The 18,808-nt window shown below is 38.5% G+C and overlaps 1 protein-coding gene across 1 annotated transcript in view; it reads right to left on the bottom strand.

Moving 5' to 3' along the window:
• camkvl (CaM kinase-like vesicle-associated, like) overlaps positions 1–18,808 on the bottom strand; it is a 32,140-nt gene that overhangs the window by 10,930 nt on the left and 2,402 nt on the right. The gene's annotated exons all lie outside the window — the stretch shown is intronic.

The raw sequence follows: 18,808 nt of genomic DNA on the forward strand, positions 1-18,808 counted from the left end.
GAGGATTATTTTGGACTTTTGTGGAACCATGCGCAACAGCACCACATCGTTCTTATTATGCCATTGATGAGTCGTTGTGATATAATTCATTACTCAGACCTAGTTTCATTGTGGAGCTGTTGATAGATATTAGATTGCACCATATCCTAATGTTTATTATCACCTCAGTGTACCAAAATTTGCCCAAAATATCACATGACTGCAACATCAGGAAGAAGATGCTTCCGTCACACAAATCCTGCAAAATCAGAGGTTGTCATGATGTGACCAAGAGCAGGGTCACTAATAAAATCTGCATCATCCTCTGAGAGGAGCAGACAGTTGTGAACTCTGGTAATCCAGCTCTAGCCCCTAATCCTTAATCCCACACACACACACACACACACACACACACACACACGCACACGCACACACACATACACACACATACACACATATCTTGAGTAGGTGGAGAGATGGGAACAATATGACATAGCCACGAGATGAATGAAACCAGCATTATTGCATAGAACGTAATCATATTTTATGACTTTGGGCATGGTGACCTGACAAAAGCCAGAAAAATGTTCTGGCAAAAAGAACACTGGGTATAATACCCTCTGTTTGCCCTGCTCTGTGGTGCAGACGTGGTAATCAATGGCCTATTTTCAGTCTGAGGGTGACGGAGTACATCTCACCCAAAGGGATGCTACACAGCTGTGTGTCCACGGAGAGATCCTTAAAGCCTGATGCCTGCATGATCTAGCTTGCCGATTTGGCAAAAGATGTTTCCTGAACAGCTGAACTGCCCTAAAGATAGAAACCGGCAGATTCTGTCTTTAGGACAGTTCAGCTGTTCAAAAAATATCTTTTGCCAAATCAGCAAGCTAAATTATGTGCACGTCGGAGCTGAAGGGTCTCTTCATGGATAGCAAGATGTACAGCTTCCCTCTGGTGTTTTCAAAAAGGAAAGGACTGTTTATCAACGATTAACATTTTATTGTGTTTGCATTGAATAAATGATCATGGTGATGATGATGATGATGATTATTATTATTATTAGTAGTAGTAGTAGCAGTAGTAGTAAAATTATCTACCATGATGCTAACATAGAGGGTCACAAATAAACAGTCCTTAATATACAATTAAGTTCTTTAATGTTGTTCCACTAACCAAAGTTTCAAAAGACATACCCTTGGGGGTTACCTTAGTGACAAGTAAAACCTCAGTTTATAACCTTTTCTTCCTCAGTGTGCCAGTAGGTCAAAGACAAGACGTGTCTTTTTTTTTTTCATACACAATTAAAAAAACACTTTTATACACAATTTAACAGAAAATTATTAATATTCAAAATATGGTATAATATTATTCCACGTTTTTTTGTTAGTTGTGGCATAAAGGTGTTCACAAGGTAAAAAAAAAAACATATCAATGGAGTTTATATGTACTACTACTAATAATAATAATTAACATAATGTAATTAATTATGCTAACACAGTGTGTAGTGTTGCCTCCTCACAGCTCCAGGGTACTGAGCTGGCTTACTGCACTGCAAAAAATGACAGCAAGTGAAGATACCTTGAATAAAGGAAAGGTTATCTAATATTTTTCATTATGAGATTATTATATAACAAATATAAGATCAGTAAGTCTATTTCTGGAAATATGTATTCATTTCAAACTTAAAATTGTCTTATTGTACAATTTCAAGATATGAAATGAGTAAAAATATCTAGAAATAGATTTCATAATCTTAATAATAAAACAATCTAATAAAGAGAAATATTAGGTGAATTTGCCTATATTCCAGATATTTTTACTTGCTGAAATATAATTTTTGCAGTGTATCTGTGTGTCCTTTCTGTGCATGTTGTGTATCTGTGAGTCCGTGTTGGTTTCCTCCAGGTTCTCCAGAGAGTAACAATCACAGTCCACATTACAATTCTAACATCACAGGTTTGAAACACAATTGAAGAACAATCAAAATCATCTCTCTTATTTTTTAGGAGTATTTCTTTTTTTTCTGCTGTTTTGAAAACCTTTTTAATCTTTGACCCAGTTCTTTCTGCATGCTGACATTCATCACTCTTCTCTCCTCTAAGTGTTGTCAGTGACGCATGTAGCACCACTACATTATATATGCTGGTTGATCATAACCAAGCCCATGTGAATGTTGCCACATAAAAAGAACTTCATTAATACGTCACAGGAACACAGCACATGACATGCACACATGATGTCTTAAATCTGTTCCATCATTAATGCATTTATTTTTGATTGGGCACACACATACTGATTGCAGCTGCTCTACTTTTCACATGATACATCATCTCTACCATATTTCTCTCTTTACAGTGCACACACACACACACACACACACACACACCAGAGATCTGCATGCACTCATGTATCACAGTAATATTAGCATGTCATGGTGGCAGCAACAGATGGCATGTCCACCAGAGACACACTTAAAAAAGAGACGGAGGCAAGGATGAGATTGGAACAAAGGGTCCGAGAAAGGACTATGTCCCCTTCCATCATTAAAGACAATCCTCTCCCTTTGCCCCTCTTCTTAGCTCTGTTACACACTGCTCTAGCTCCTCTCTTCCCTCTCTGAGACTGTTCTTATTAAAGCAATGAATCTTCATCTCCAGAGACACACACATTAAACACCACACTGAATCCCACAGGATAGTTTCAAGGAGCTACTCTGTTCTTGCAACACATTTGAACCCAAAGCACGTGCTAGACTCCACACACATGCACGCACACACACGCAGCGGGAAAACAATGAGTTCATGAGGAAGCATGCAACAGTACAGAGGTTACAAGTGGAGTAATGGTGCTGTCCCTCCTCCTGTTGTCTTCTTTCCTCTACTTAATCTGGTGCTAAATTACCATAGAACATCCCACAGAGTGATGTATCCTAATAATCATTACCGTGCTGAGCTCATTTGTGCATTTGGAGGTTTTAGGCACAGTTGGAAGAGATATATGCCAGCTGCCTGGCCTAGATGCACTGAAAACTGATGAAAAAGGAAAACAGACTCATCCTGATTATTTTTTCCCCTGACGGGGACTAAAAAAGGCCTGAGAAAAGCCATGGAGATTTGGTACGTACACTGTAATTTAACATAGTCTCTCTGAGACTAAGTACCAGTTGCAGTATTTAATTTTTTGCAGTCAGTTTATTTTATTGTATTTTTTGTTTGTTTGTTTGTTTGTTTTTTTAATAGTCAATTCAATTTCTATTTTATTGTTCATAAATGTGAAAAATTTATCTTTGGTCTTATCAGACACTAAAGATGGATCATTTGCCACACCACAAAAATGTAAAAGACACCATAAAATATGGAAAACATAAGTTACCATTGGGAAAAATAGTTCGTGTATTCCATTTTATTGAAGCTATTGAGCTGCTGCCTCTCATCCACTTAGCAGTCTTGTTTTAGATGTTTTAGGGTACGATGTTACCCTAAACACTACCCTAAAGCATTTCAGACAAGACTGGTAAGTGGACGAGTGGCAGCAGCTACAGTATTCTTTGCTAGCCTCACTACAGGTTTAGCAAACAGTTGATCATTCTGTGTCTGTTGCTTCTCAGTGGCTTTACCTGCCAGTCACATTGCTAATCTAAAGACCGTGTTCTTACTCTTCATGTCAGAGTGAGCACCATAATAAATATCATAAAGCTTATAGGTCATCTTTAAAACATTTTGACTGACTCCTAAGTGTCTGATTTAAGAGCACTCGCTGCTTAGCTTCTCAAGGAAATCAAATTTACAATCAATGTACATTCCTAAATATTTAAAACCATGCAGACTTCCAAACCTGTAGCTGACGCAGAAAGACAGCTTCCATAGCGGAAGGGTAGCAGGATAAAATCAATCCTATGCCCCTCAGTGGAGCTTTGCTAGTTGACAAATAAGACATGCATGCGTATTTTTCTCCTTTTCTGAAGGTCATACATGATGTTCATGACTGCTGTCAATGTGAGCTTTTATGCATGATGTCACATGCTGTAGGTGAATAGAGTGGTGGAAGGGGCTGGAAGGATGGATAAAGAGCAAGATGACAGCAGGATGATTTTGGGCTGATTTTAGCAACGTATGGGTGATGAATAAGAAATGTTGAAAATTCCAGTGTAAGATGAAAGAGGGTAGAGGAGAATAGCCAGACTGGTTCAGGCTTAAAGGAAGGCTACTGTATCTCTTTACAACCATGGTGAGCAGAAAAGCATCTCAGAACACAACGTGCACAACGTGTCAGACCTTCACGTGGATGGGCTACAACAGCAGAAGACCACAACAGGTTCCACTCCTGTCAGCCAAGAACAGGAATCAGAGGCTACAGTGGGCACAGGCTCAAAACGGGCAGTTGGAAAAACTGGAAAAAGACCAGGCGATATTTTTTTTCAACATTCAAAAAAATTAGCAATAACTGTACGTTTCATTGTTGCTGGGGTGGTACATCTGCTGTACCTTTATGTATCATTCACCTGGCAACATTCACCTCGCTCCTCACTCATCATATTATGTTAGCTTAATCATAATGCGTTGCTGTCTATGTAGTTACTGGATTATGCCTTAGAGTTTAGAAATCTAAAGAGTGTAAGTGGTTAAAAAAACAAAGACAACTAAATTTCAGTAATGTTGCTATCTAAAGCACACATAAGTGGTAAAAGTGATAAAAAAAAAAAAAAATACGTCAGTCCTGTAGTGCAAGCAAACACACACACACACACACACACACACAGATATTATATGAGTTATGTCTAACTGCTTTGCTTCCGTTTCCTTTTGCCTTTTTCTTCTCATCACATTTATGAATGATTCACCAAATTCTGACTACTGCATCTCTCGTCACTGCTCTGACTGCAGGCTATTCTGAGACCAGAAAACAATAGACACATCCTTTTTTAATAAGCCACTGTTGCTGAGTCCAGTGATGCAAATTCAGAAAGGCATGCATCCCAGTGTTATGGCTGAGAAATTAGGAGCATATTTAAAAATGCTGCAGAAAACGAAGTGCAAATGAAGTCTCACAGATGAATCACAGTACCACCGAACTTGTACTTTGCTCTTATAGCACACAAGAGCTGTGAATAACACCTCCTTTAGTGCAATAAGAAGTTCTTTATTATACATTCTACAGCGAGAGCTGAGTGTCACACAAATCCCGTGCCCTACTGCCTAGTTCAGTGTGCTCTAATGAGGCCTTTTCCCTTTACCCCTATTCAGGAGATATGTTGGCACGACAGAACCTGTCTCTGGTCCCTCAGCCTTGCTAATAACAGCTGTAAATGGCAGCTGAGGAGCACTGTAGCTTTTTATGAAACCATCCTGCAGCAGGCCTGCTGTTTTTCACCCGACCTCCCGTGTCCCGGCTGCCGTTTATCTCTGGGTCTAAATGAGGTCTCCGGGGTCTCATGGCTGCTGAGGCCATATAGGAAATCGACATCATTACCTTTTTCCTACTCGACAGGTAGAGATTTAGTTCCATCTCTCAGAGAGACAATGTGGTAAGGGAGCTTATGCATGTAGCTTTTAGTGTGTGAGTACTGGAGATAAAGCTGTTTACTACCTGAGGAGAACAGGGAGCAGAAATCAATCGGCAGTGAGAGGAACCACAGCTGTCCATACACACAGTACAGCGGGGTGGTTCTATAAATATGTTGCATCAACACACTCTGACATTCTGTCCTGTATGTTTTCTAAATAGCTATAAAGTCTGTATCTGCATGATGTTAGGCATTAAGATACTGCCAAATGATTGCCTGATTATGCTTTGAGTTTACATGTAAATGAAATAGGTTCAATCTCATTCTTAAATAAAGCATTTAAAGGTTATATCTAGAACACTACCACATTGCATTTCTCTACCAGTTAGAATTCTTTTAGGAAGCTCAGAACCCCTGAAGAACCTGTGAATAAGGCATCATATGAGCCAAGCCTTAAGGGAAAAACCACCCTCAAGACCACTTGTTTGACATTTTTTTGTTAGGATTAATGTGCGTTAACCGAATAGGTGTAAATATGATTTGGCATATAATAATCATAACGATGAGTTAATGTTTACGTTATAAGTAAAAGATAGTGGCAATAATGATGACCAATTGTATGATTATTATAAGAATATGATATACAGTTGCCACTGATTAGGGATATACCCAAAAACAAATATTATTTGGAATGAACAGTTAATGTATTTTAAACAGATACAAAAAGGAGATGCGCTATTCTTTTTTTTTTTTTTCTTTTAGAAAGCTTGTCAAAAGCTCACAGGGCATCTGGTTGAGATTAGATGTGTGCATCTGGACTGGGATCCCAGGGGACACAACTAAAAATTTATGAAAGTGGGAAATTTTTTATTTTTGTGTACTTTCATTAACATGAACATGTGTCACTGTAAGGTATTTGCAGCTTTCATTCTTTAATTCATCCTTAGTAACTGTCTGGCCATACTGATTTAAATTAGGCTACTAATTTGTTTATATTTTGGAAAATAGAACCAAGTAAATTTGTTAAAAAAATATTGGCGGTAGGTGCAAAAATACTAACTGTACAAGCAGGATTTTAAAAAAGACAGACAGACACATAGACAGATGGACAGACTGATACAGCATCACTGATGCATAAACAGTAGATGAATGAAAAATTAAAACACAACAGCTCCACAGGATTGGGTAACATAATGATTCTGCTGTTCAAGTGTACACAATCAGGATTAACAGATTTTTTTTTGGTTTAATAATGCAAATTTGGACTGAATGGTATTAATTATTTACTGAAATATGGTTAATGTGAACAATAAAATGCAACCATCCTTCAGTTAGAGCATTTACAGTGGATATAAAAAGTCTACACACCCTTGTTAAAATGGCAGGCTTTTGTAATGTCAAAAAACTGAAACCAAGATAAATCATGTCAGAACTTTTTCCACCCTTAATGTGAAATTACAACGTATAAAAATTAGGTGAAAAACAATCAGAAACATTTTAGGGAAAAATAGGAAAAAATAAAACACTTACAATAACCTGGTTGCGTAAGTGTGCACACCCCTAAACTAATACATTGTTGAAGCACCTTTTGATTTTATTACACCACTCAGTCTTTTTAGCTAAGAGTCTATCAGCGTGGCACATCTTGACTTGGCAATATTTTCTCATTGTTTATTTCAAAAACATTGCAGATTCATCAAATTGTCAGCCCACAGATTTTTAGTTGGATTCAGGTCTGGGCTCTGGATTGATCTTCTTTTGGTTAAGCCATTCCTTTGTTGATTTTGGATGTATGCTTTGGGTCATTGTCACGCTAAAAGGGGAAATTCCTTTTCATCTTCAGCTTACTAACACACACCTCGTAGGTTTTTCCGCTAAAATTGGCTGGTATTTGTAGCTATTCATGATTCCCTCCACCTTGATAAAAGCAGCCCTAAAGCATGATGCAGCCCACCACCATGCTTCACCATGGTATGGTGTTCTTTTTGTGCTTTTATTTGCACCAAACATATCTTTTGGAATTATGGAATTATTATACCTTTTGGAATTGGTCTCATCAGACCACAACACATTTTGCCACATAGTTTGGGTGTTTCAGTTGAGCTTGGATGTTTTTTTGTGAGAAAGGACTTCTGTCTAGTCACCCTACCCCATAGCCCAGACATGTGAAGAATATGAGAGATTGTTGTCACATGCAGAAAGTAATCAGTACTTGTCAAATATTCCTGCAGCTCCTTTAATGTTGCCGTAGGTCTCTTGGCAGCCTCCCTGGTAAGTTTTTGTCTTGTCCTTTTTTCTAAATTTTGGAGGGATGTCCTGTTCTTGATGATGTCACTTGGTGCTCCATTTTCTCTACTTGTTGATGATGGCCTTCACAGTGTTCCAAGGTACATCTAATATTTTGGAAAGTTTTCGTACCTCTCTCCTGATTGATACCTTTTGACAGTGAGACCTTTTGACAGTGAGACCCTGTACTTGCAGACCATGGCTTCTGCGTCAGATGAAACCAAGAAGATGTGAAGAAAATCTACAGAAACAGCTAGTCTTTATTTGGGTTTAATCAGAATAATTTCATTGATGACAGGTACATGATAATTACTTTTGAACATGAGATTGGATGTGATTGGTTCATTCTGAACATAGCCACATCCCCAATTATAAAAGGGTGTGTACACTTATGCAACCAGGTTGTTGTAAGTTTTTTATTTTTCCTGTTTTACCCTAAAATGTTTCTGATGGTTTTTCACTTAATTTTTATACGTTGTAATTTCACACTGATGGTGGAAAAAGTTGACATGATTATCTTGGTTTCGTTTTTTTACATCACAAAAGCCTGCCATTTTAACAGGGGTGTGTAGACTTTTTATATCCACTGTACATATAAAATTACACTTAAAAAGCTAACCTGAAAACATTAAATGAAAGACACTCTGTCCTTCTGCCCTGTCACTGATGATTTGAAAGTCTAATGTTTGGAGCATTGCGTGTCAGCATTTAGAGGGTGTATGTTGAAATTAAAACTGCCCCCACACATTATCTGTGTACAGATAAATGGATTAATAGTCGTGAGTAAATGAAGAAAGGTAGGTGTCATGCTTCATCCTTAGGTGACTTTTACTTCATTAACTCATCCTTCATCATTAATATTAAAGACCTTAAAGAAATTGCTTGGCCAAAAATGAAATCGTTTAGACGTCCATTAGCTAATTTCACCTTGTAGCTCCAGTGTGCAAAGAAAGATGCCAACTTTGGTCTTGACCAAGAGTGTCGAAAAGTAGGGGAAGGTGGGGATCATCTGAAGGACTTTAGGAGCACTGTGTTAACCTGTCTGTAGTGTAAAATTCTTACTGACACTCTTGTTCTTGATTAATCAATTATGTTTGAGGTAAGAGGAAAATTTATGTAAATGACCTAATTTCAAAATTCCTTTGACTGATAAATATAGTGTTGGGACAGACATCTTCACATCAGCCATTCTTATTTGTATTAATATATTCATAATGGTGGTAACATAGTTTATGACACTGAACAGGCTAACTAGCACTGATTATCCATTTGCATATCACCTTTGGGGAAGCTCTTTGTAATGTTACACTCCTGCAGTTACATCAAAAGAAGGCTGAAAAATCCGCCTGGCAAGCCGATAAATTAGGAGTGACAGACAAGCGAAAAAGCATGTTGTACTTGTCATGGGGAATAATTGAACAGATTTGTCGAAATATAATGGTTTAGGGTCACTTAGTTGAAAGGAAACAGGTACAAATTTAGATATAAATATATAGATACACACACACACACAGTATATCCTTGTGACAAATTCACAGGCTTCTCAAAATTCAAACAACCCCCCATTTCTTACTGAGCTGCTTTTCACTCTAAATTTATTCTTTTAGTTTAATATTTACATCAAGCATCATGGATCACTCACACAGAACAGAAATTTGCTTATTTTCACTTTTGCATAAGGCTGCTTTGATCTTTTGCACCATTGTTCATTTTTGCATCTCTCTTTTGTTACACGCTCTTTCCCTGTTTCTAATCCATCCATGTGAAGCATCACACATTAACCTGAGCAATCACAACATAATAGCAAAGGTCTCTATTTTTAGATGCAAATCTGAATAAACAAAGACCTTACATGGAAGCTTTAACTGCAATTAAATGGAAACAACCTGAAAAATGTGAAAAATATAGACGTCACCAAAAATATCCTAGTTCATTCAAGACCATATTTAATGCAAAAACCATGCGATCATGAATATGCTGGATGTCTAAGAGGCTATCCAGCATTCAGAATCCTTTATCACAGTGTGGTGAATTGTGGGTTTGTCGTCCAGTTGAGGCAAAGTACATGCAGTGCTAAACTGTACCTGTAGCCTTAGGTGCCATTAAATATACTGCCACTTCAGCACATGATCTCCACTGCACTACACAATTCAGTAAATCCTAACGCTGTTTTTCACTCGACTCCCTTGGGCCTACCCACTAATTTACAACCTAAATCACAAAAGGAGCCATCCAAGCTCTCCAAAGAGATAAGAGCATCAGTAAATATTAAAACAGTAGCATTCTTTGCTAACAAAGTGGTTTAAGGGCAATGTTGTGTAGCGAGGTGAAGCTTGGGAAGTGTACAGTGAGCATGTGGCACTCTGTAAGTACGTGCAAGCCTTCTGATGAGAATTAGGTCACTCAAGCTCCTGAGAGAGCGAGAGACAAGGAAAGAGAGAGAGAGAAAGAACAGAAAATGACAATGGGTTGAAGAGTAAATGGGTACAGAGAAAAGGACAGGATAAAAAATGAGGTGGAGAGAACAGCTTGATAAGAATAAAGCTGAGAGACTGTAACCTCACACTTGGAACAGGCCTCTATAGTCTATGCCAAGGGTTTGCAAACTTTTTACAGTCAGGAATGCTTTAACTATTTAAAAAAAAAAATCATTCATTCATTTTACAAATGAGCTATTCAAAAATTTAGGCACATTAGTTAAATGTGTACAATAATACTTTGGCTATTTTTATTAAAATGATCCCATTTTTATTAAAATGATGATGAGATTCCTTGTTACATTATTTATAGGTAACTTGACTATGATATTAGTGGAATGAGATTTCCACTGCTGTAACAAAATTACATTAGCATTATTAAGAAAATCGAGTAAACCCCTGGCTATGTGTCATAGGCCCCACTTTGAAAGTGTGAACTTAGCTCTATTCCTTCTGACCTCCCAGTTCCCAAGATTTCTATGATTACTGACTATAGCACTGATACTGTACATCTAAACTGCTATGATATGACAAGAAACATAAATGATGTAACATTGCTAAAATAATGGCAATGTTGCATCATTTTTACAGACGGTGATGTACCTCAGATCACAATGCCAAATTACACAGAGATTGCACTGTTTTCAGTATTATAACGCTCCAGTTTCACACATGTACGACTCTCAAACTACACTTTTTCACTCTCCCTCTCCTCTACTGCTCTGTACTGTAGGGCCTGCCTGACACTGTACTGGGTAATTAGTTGTGGCTGGAATAGAACGATGAAATATTTAGGGCCGTCCAATGGGACCAGGCTTCAAAAGGGGAATCTAGTTGGCCTTCTGGAATTATGCCAACAGTCATGTAAAATAAAAAAACCGCACTTAAACACACACACATATTACAGTAAATCCTCTGAGGCAATAAGAAGGAAGCATGCTGTCTCAGGGCTGCACTGTTCACTCATCAAATCATTGCAAATAATTTTGGTAGTATAATCTCCAACTTAAAAACTATTGCCTCTAAACATAACATCAACAAGCATACCCCTTTTTTTGTCATTTCCTACTATTGGTATCCTGTTTGTTATCTGACACATTTTATGGAGGACCATTAACAGAAAAAGACAGGCAGTTTCATTAGTCCAGAGTTAAGCTGCTTCATAGACATGGATGACTCCCTCTAGGGGAAGAAATGGTGGGAGAAGTGCTGCAAAGGCATTGACTTCAGACAGAGAATGGGTAGGACCATGAGCAAGATAGCCACAAGAGAAAGAGATAGAGGAAGAAAATAAAAGCAGAAGTACATGAAAGAAAAAATGTAATATATACAGTGGTGAAATCCTCTCCCACGAGGAGAGAAAGCTAATCATTGATGTGAAGATAACGGTGGCTGAGTCGCAAGAACTCTGAATATCACTTTATCCTCTTTTCGCCTACAAAAGTTCATTAACCTCAATCTAGTCTTTGTATAAAATCATATACATTATGAAGGTTCAGACAGAGTGTGAGCTTGGACTAAGCTCACTCACAGTCATAGCGCACGGAAAGATCACGTAAAATGGTAAGAACTGTAGGAGTCTGATAAACAATAAAGACGACACCACTATGGCTATTATCCCTATGACATTTTCAACCACAGAACCAACCACAGAAACTTTCCACCACAAAGCATGATGTCAGATACACAAGTATGTCTTATTCACCACTATCTGTTCCAGGCAAAACTCTGGAATAACTTTTAAAGGCAGAATGCATGACCTTTTTTCAATCCAGTTACTATAACTTGCTCCAAAAAGTTCAATTGCTTCCTTTACAGAAATCTGAGCAGGGAAGCGTGTATTTTGGTGGACAGCCAATCAGATTGCATTCTTCAAGATCCTGGCTCTTGTGGCCAGAAAAGTGTACAGAAGATAACAGACACTCTGTAGCCCATGGGCCAACTGAAGATGGTTTGGAATGGAACATTCATATTAATATGAGTTTTCTGGACACAGAATTCCTGCTCACCTGAAAAATGGCATTGTTTTTAGTTTTTTTTTTTGCAATTTGTCCTTGTAAACACTGCCTAAAGTTGCTCAGTGAAGACACGGGTGTAACGTAGTGATGTAACACTGCTGTATTACTAATTTGGTTGGACATAAGTCAGTACTTTTCACTGTGTTGCTATTTTTGTGGTCAGAAATAAGTGAACCTTTGAAACTTTATTTTCTTGACTTTTCTTACAACATACTTTTGTAGACATGCACCATTTATGTCACATTACCTAGAAATACACTTTATGGCCAAAGGTTTGTGGACATGTGACCAGTTATACCCACATCCCATTCCAGATTTAGTCCTGCCTTTGCTGTTATAATAGCACCCATTCTTCTGGGAAGTTTTCCCACTAGATTTTGGAGCATGGCTGTGGGACTTTGTGATCATTCAGCCACAACAGCATTAGTGAGGTCAGGCACTGATGTCAGGTGAGGAGGCCTGGGCACAGTCAGCTGGGGGTTGAGTTCAGGGCTCTGTGCAGAATATTTGAGTTCTTCCGCACCACCCTTGACAAGCTATGTCTTCATGGACCTCACTTTGTGCACAGAGCAGCCAAATACAGCTCTGCTGCCAACTGAGCCTCAGTCACATCCTCACACTGCAAACTGTATGTGATCTGGAGTTTACTCTGTCACGTTACAGCGCTATACTCAGAGGCACGAGAACAGATCTTGCCAGCTCATTCACAGATGGCAGCACGCTGCTTACAATGGCAGTTAATGAAGGGCTCAGAGGTGACGTTTTGGAGGTTTAAGGAGGTGGATTATGTACTAAAACCAGGTCAGGAAACGGCGCAACAGATTCTGCTTGTTTCCTCACATGCTATTCATTTGACGCTGAATTTGTTACATAACACCCCTGCAGTTCCTCTCCTGTTTATGCTGCTGCAAATCTATTGTCTCAGCTATCCAACAATCTGGAACATCAGCTTAGACAATGTCTGGTTAAAAGGTCATAGCGGGACAGCATTTAGAAGAATTGCCACATGGGTCTTGCTACTGTATAAGGATGCATTAGAATGTAACACAATTCCATGATCTGTATCTGTTTAGTGCTCCAAATACCTGTATCTGTATTCGGATATTTTGAAATTCTGTATTTGAACCCATAAGTTGGCATCACCTAAACCACAAGGGGTGTTTCTCTTTCTTTTTTTTTTTTTAATATGAACCCCACCACTATGTCTGCGGACCAGACACACTGGAAAAAAACTGTCAGCATGGTCTGTGTAATCTAGCACTGACAGTTCCTCAACCTCAGTTACACCTCAGTCTAGTTCATAATTGGTTTCAAATAGAGATGTGCATGGGACTTTTTTTTAATCCTGCTGGCACAGTTATTATTTTTGTTTATACCTATTCATAATATTTTCCAACAAATTAATCGGTTCTATTTCAGAAAATATAAATATATAAATGTAGTAGTGTGATGAATGAATGACTAAATGAATGAACATTGTAAATGCATTGCACGTTAATGAACGTGGTCTTTCTTTGTCCACAAGCTTCATATCTAACCACTCACTTGAAAGTAAAAACTTCCCACTCATGCGACTTTTTTGTTGCGTCCTGCAGGATCTCAGGTGCACACCTCTAGTCTCAGCCAGATGCCCTGTGAACTTTTCTGGCAAACTTTCTTAATAAATGAATAGTGCACTGCCTATTCATATATGTATTTATATCTGTTTAGAACACATTCTGTTCATTCCGGATAATGTATTCATATTCTGTTACGTCCCGAGTATGCATGCATGGCAGCGTGAGCAAGAATTCCTGTCACAAGAGTTGACACAAAGACTCTGCTGCTCTTGACAGGAAATTGTAGTGACTGGAAAGAACACAGAATACAGGTGAACCGGGGTTGAAATAAAGTTGTAAGAGGAAACAACAACATGTGTCAGGTACAGACGGGTTTCTTACAATAAGAGGCATGTTTGACCAGACACAGTTATATTAAAATCATCAATCATTTCCTTCTCCAGTCAGAACAACATTGATTTTTGCTGCTGAACAGTCATAAGCTTCGAGAAATTACATCAGGAATAAATTTAATGTATTCAAAGGGATCATTATGATGCTTCTGTTGCCCTCCTGGCTTTCAGATGAGAAGTTAAGCGTGTTGTACATGATTTGTTACAAAAGTGAGTTGTGGTCCAGCTGCTTTCAGTAAATATGGGAGGAGACGAACTGAGAAGAACAGAGTGAGGAGAACAGAATGAGAAAGAATGAGAGAGAGAGAGAGAGAGAGAGAGAGAGTTGCAGAATGTTGGCAAGGAGGATGTTGGTAAAACATACAGAAAGATCAAGGCTTCATCTTGTCATCTGGCTCTCCCTCATCCATTCTCTCTCTCTCTCCATCTCTCTCTCTCTCTCAACTTCTCTTTTAACATACAAAGGGAGGAAGGGAGGATGCGGGATGAAGTGCCCTCATAACTAATTCATGCACTCTCTTTTTTTGTCCATGTATTTACTACGCTTTGTGTCCAATAGGGAGCTCCTACCGATCACAAAACACACAAAAGAGTGCCAGTTTTCATTGTGATATGGAAAAGCCTCAGCTGCACCTCTCCCCTATAAATCACAATCACAGCTCTCTCTCTCTCTCTCGATATTTTGTTCTGTAAAAAAGGGAGACCAATCGATGTTTTCACATATGATTCAATCAAGTGATGCTGTTAAAAGGACCTAAGTTGCCACAGTGATTCAGAGTTCAGGTTTTTTAGATGTATTACTAGAGACTAGTTAATAAAAGTAATTGGGGAGAGCAAACGTGCGCGTGTGTGTGCGTGCACGCGTGTGTGGGTGTGTGTGTGTGTGGGTAAATGATAGCCTAAGACACCATGAGCTCTGTAATAGTTTGGCCATTCATGTGTTCACAATTGCCCAGTAATTGCTGCTCGGTTGCTGGTAAAGGGCATTTTAACTGAACCCACTGTAAAATATTCTGCTCTTACAGAGAATGTTTTTGCACAAATAGAGTTGACTCCAGCTTCGTCTTCAGTAAACTATACTGCATAAAATTAGTCTAAAATGAGGTATTAATGAGACATTGGTAGCGCAGGGGTTAAGCTAGTGAGTGAATGGTTGTGTGTTCAAATCCCAGCTTGGGGCCCAGCTCTGTCCTTGGATTGAATTCTGCCAAATGTAAATGCATTAATCTGCTCCTAGGTGTGAATGTGTGTGTGCATGGTGTCCCGTCCTAGGTGTATTTGCCCAGCGCCCGGTGTTCCTGAGACAGGCTCTGGATCCATGGCGACCCTGACAGGATAAAGTGGTTACTGAAGATGAATGAATGAATGAAATTTTAACCTCTAGGGGACTCACAAGGTGCTCAACCAGCAAATGGATAAAACTGGGTTTGGATTACAAACCATATTGTGCTGTAGTGCACTGTCTGCTGAAGAAAAGTTTTATGGATCCAATTTGGCACATACAGAGGAAACTGTAAAGAGGGTAGACTCCCAAGGGTCTCAGACTAACATAATCATCTGTAGTGAAATCGAGACAATCTGTAGCTTGTCTAATCGAGCTACTGATTTTCTTCCCTCTCAGCCACTCTGTCAGTCTCTCACACGCAGAGAAAAGGTGGCCCAAAGCTCAGCTTTACGTCTAGCACCCAGATGTTGTGTGCGTGTCTGTGACAGTGTGTGTACAGTAATCCAGTGCACTCGCTTCACTGCTTCCCTCAGTAAATCTCTACAGGACTCTCAGGCAGAGTGTAAAACTGTTTTTATGTTAATAGTCATTGGAAATGAACTTTACCACACATGGGAAAGATGCTTATCACAAGTCTTTTTATAATCCTCATTTCAATTGTCAGTAAGAGGAAAAATCTATTAAGGGGAAACAAGTTTTAGAGTGACGAGTTTCTTCATAGCAAGCTGATTCATGATTAATAACATCATTAAATCTTGGCTCTAAACAGTGCTTCTGAAGTTATGAGATAAATATTGGACCGGATTTTGTAGCTCAGAGTCTGTACCACACTTCCTTTTCCCACTCTAAGCACTGTACAGCATAATAACGTGATGTCTAGATTACAAATTAAATGTGGCCTATGCAAATTTGTCGACAACTTTGTAATTTTATAGAAGCAGATCCAAACACACATAAATCTTAGTAGTTATTTATGCCTCTATGAAGCTTGGATGCTGACAAAAGTATTTGAAATGGATTTTGTATATTTGAATTATATACATATCACAATAAATTATTTTTTTGACATGCATTGTACGCTGATTGACATTCCCAAATTGTCCGTAGTGTGTGAATGTGTGTGCGATAGTGCCTTGCGATGGGTTGGCACCCTGTCCAGGGTGTCCCCTGCCTTGTGCCCCGAGTCCCCTGGGATAGGCTCCAGGCTCCCCGGATTGGTCAGAAGGTGTGCATTATTTTTGTATAACAGCACAGCGTGGAAAGTAGTTCCTGCTGTAACATGATAGGTTAATATTAATGCACTCGTTTTAATAACTTATTGTTTCTATAGTAATAGCTCACACACTGGGACTTGTATGACAGACTCTATACATAGTCTAAGACTAATAATAAATAGATTTTTTTTTAAAAAAAAGCTTGTTTACCATCGTCTTGCAAATAAGTATCATCATGTTTCTAAATGTATCAGTGTACACAGCCAATAATGTTGCTCTTTAACTTATTGCTTACCAGGCTTTTTTTTTTTTTTTTTTTTTTTTAAATAAAATGTTTCCATACTCTAAAAATGGACCTGAAATGGACTTCAGGTTAAGGATAACATTTTAAACATAAGGGCTTAAGTGGAGTAAATGGAAGTAGTAGCATGTAGGGTGTGAGCTGTGAGCTGGCTTAGGGCATGTAAGGTCTGTTTATGTAATGGGATAGAATGTGCAAATTGTCAAATTACTTTAAGAATGGCAGGAGAAACTGGGTTCAGGGAATAAAATCTGACTTTTGGCATCATATATTCAGCATAATATTTACTGAACCAGTGGTTTCTCTAGGAAGGATGAATTCATCTTTTCTTTTCCTTTTTCTTTTTCATTTTTTTTCATCCATATTCCCAGCAGAACAACATCAATGACTACATTTAAACCCATGCAAGTCCTTCACCTATTTATCTGACCCTGATAGCAAAAGATGGCACATTAGGCAACATGTCAGGTCTTCAGTCATCCAAAACACACACATGTGATGCCCTTCTTCATCTCACCTCACTGATTCCCTTTAGAGCACACTCGAAAATTGATGTAGAAACACCTCACGGCTTAGGATTGCGTAAGTTATAATGTGTTCTTTTTAACCTTGCAGTCACCTTTGTGGTAACTCTGTATTCACTCATTTCAATCTGGTTATTAAAGTTCTTAAAAAAGAAGTTACATTTAGCACCCTTTGGTGTGTGCCGCTAGTGGAACCAAGGCAGAATCCTATCTAGAACCCTATAATAGAATAACACATAGAACCCCTTTGGAAAATCTTACACTTAGGACCTTATTGTTACAACAAAGTAACTTATAAAACACTTCACTAATCTGATTGGTCGAGCGGCATTCCAAGAGTGCCTATATGTCCTATAACCGCACTGGGACGTTCAGAGTGTGTATCACTCCACTCATCGGTGTTAGCCACGTAAAATTCCACTTCCTAGTTCGAAACCGTTACTACAGTAGTGTTAGTGACATCATCAGCAGACAGGACAAATGAATTTTCAGGAATATAACTTTTGAATTAAAATATGAAAGCTCGTCAGATGAAAAGGAAGAAGGGATGCCAATTTTACCAGAAGCACCTTTAACGGGAATGTACAAACCAATGTGCTAGCAAGTGTGGCTTCTTCGGGACCTATTTCCACCAGCGGAGCAAAAATAAACAGAACATTTGGCCATATTCTGTCCAATATGCCACTTACTTGATATTAATTTCTTGTTTATAGAACTGTTGTATAAAAGCAATATTGCATATTCTGTATATCCGCATGATTGTTAGTGCGATATTGCTTAATTAATCAAAGCTGTCTGGACACATATATACACACTTTTCAAAATCTTTCACAGTGTTCTTCATGTAGGAATAATTCTACATATATTGTATATACTCTTAGAAAAAAGGGTTCCTTGAATAAAGCCTCTTTGCTTCCTAAAGAGGGTTCTCCTTGTGACACTGTCTGATGTAATGGTTCTACATTGAAAGCTTAAGGCTAGAACCAGCCTTGACTGGAAGGTTTTAAATGGATTTATTTTCCCAGTGGTTTCTAGTAGGTGGTTACTGGTTCTAGCTTTGTAAAGAGATTCTACTTGGAACCTCTTCTAAAAAGAAACCAGTCTGTTGTAGAGGTCTCCATAGGAGCAGCTTCTGCCTTCCATACAAAGACAAATCGATGGGGGGAAAAAAAGAATTAAGGCTTTTTCTATAAGTATGTAGTGTATTTTTATGTTTCGAGATCTGTATTGTTTGTAGTTTGACTGCAGTGTGAGTGTTTGTAGAGTATCAGCTCTTATGCCAACATTTGTGCTTATTTATGTCTCTCTTCTCCTTCTATAGCCATCTTGC

Source organism: Pangasianodon hypophthalmus, chromosome 16 (assembly GCF_027358585.1).
Source record: "Pangasianodon hypophthalmus isolate fPanHyp1 chromosome 16, fPanHyp1.pri, whole genome shotgun sequence".
Taxonomy (NCBI): domain Eukaryota; kingdom Metazoa; phylum Chordata; class Actinopteri; order Siluriformes; family Pangasiidae; genus Pangasianodon; species Pangasianodon hypophthalmus.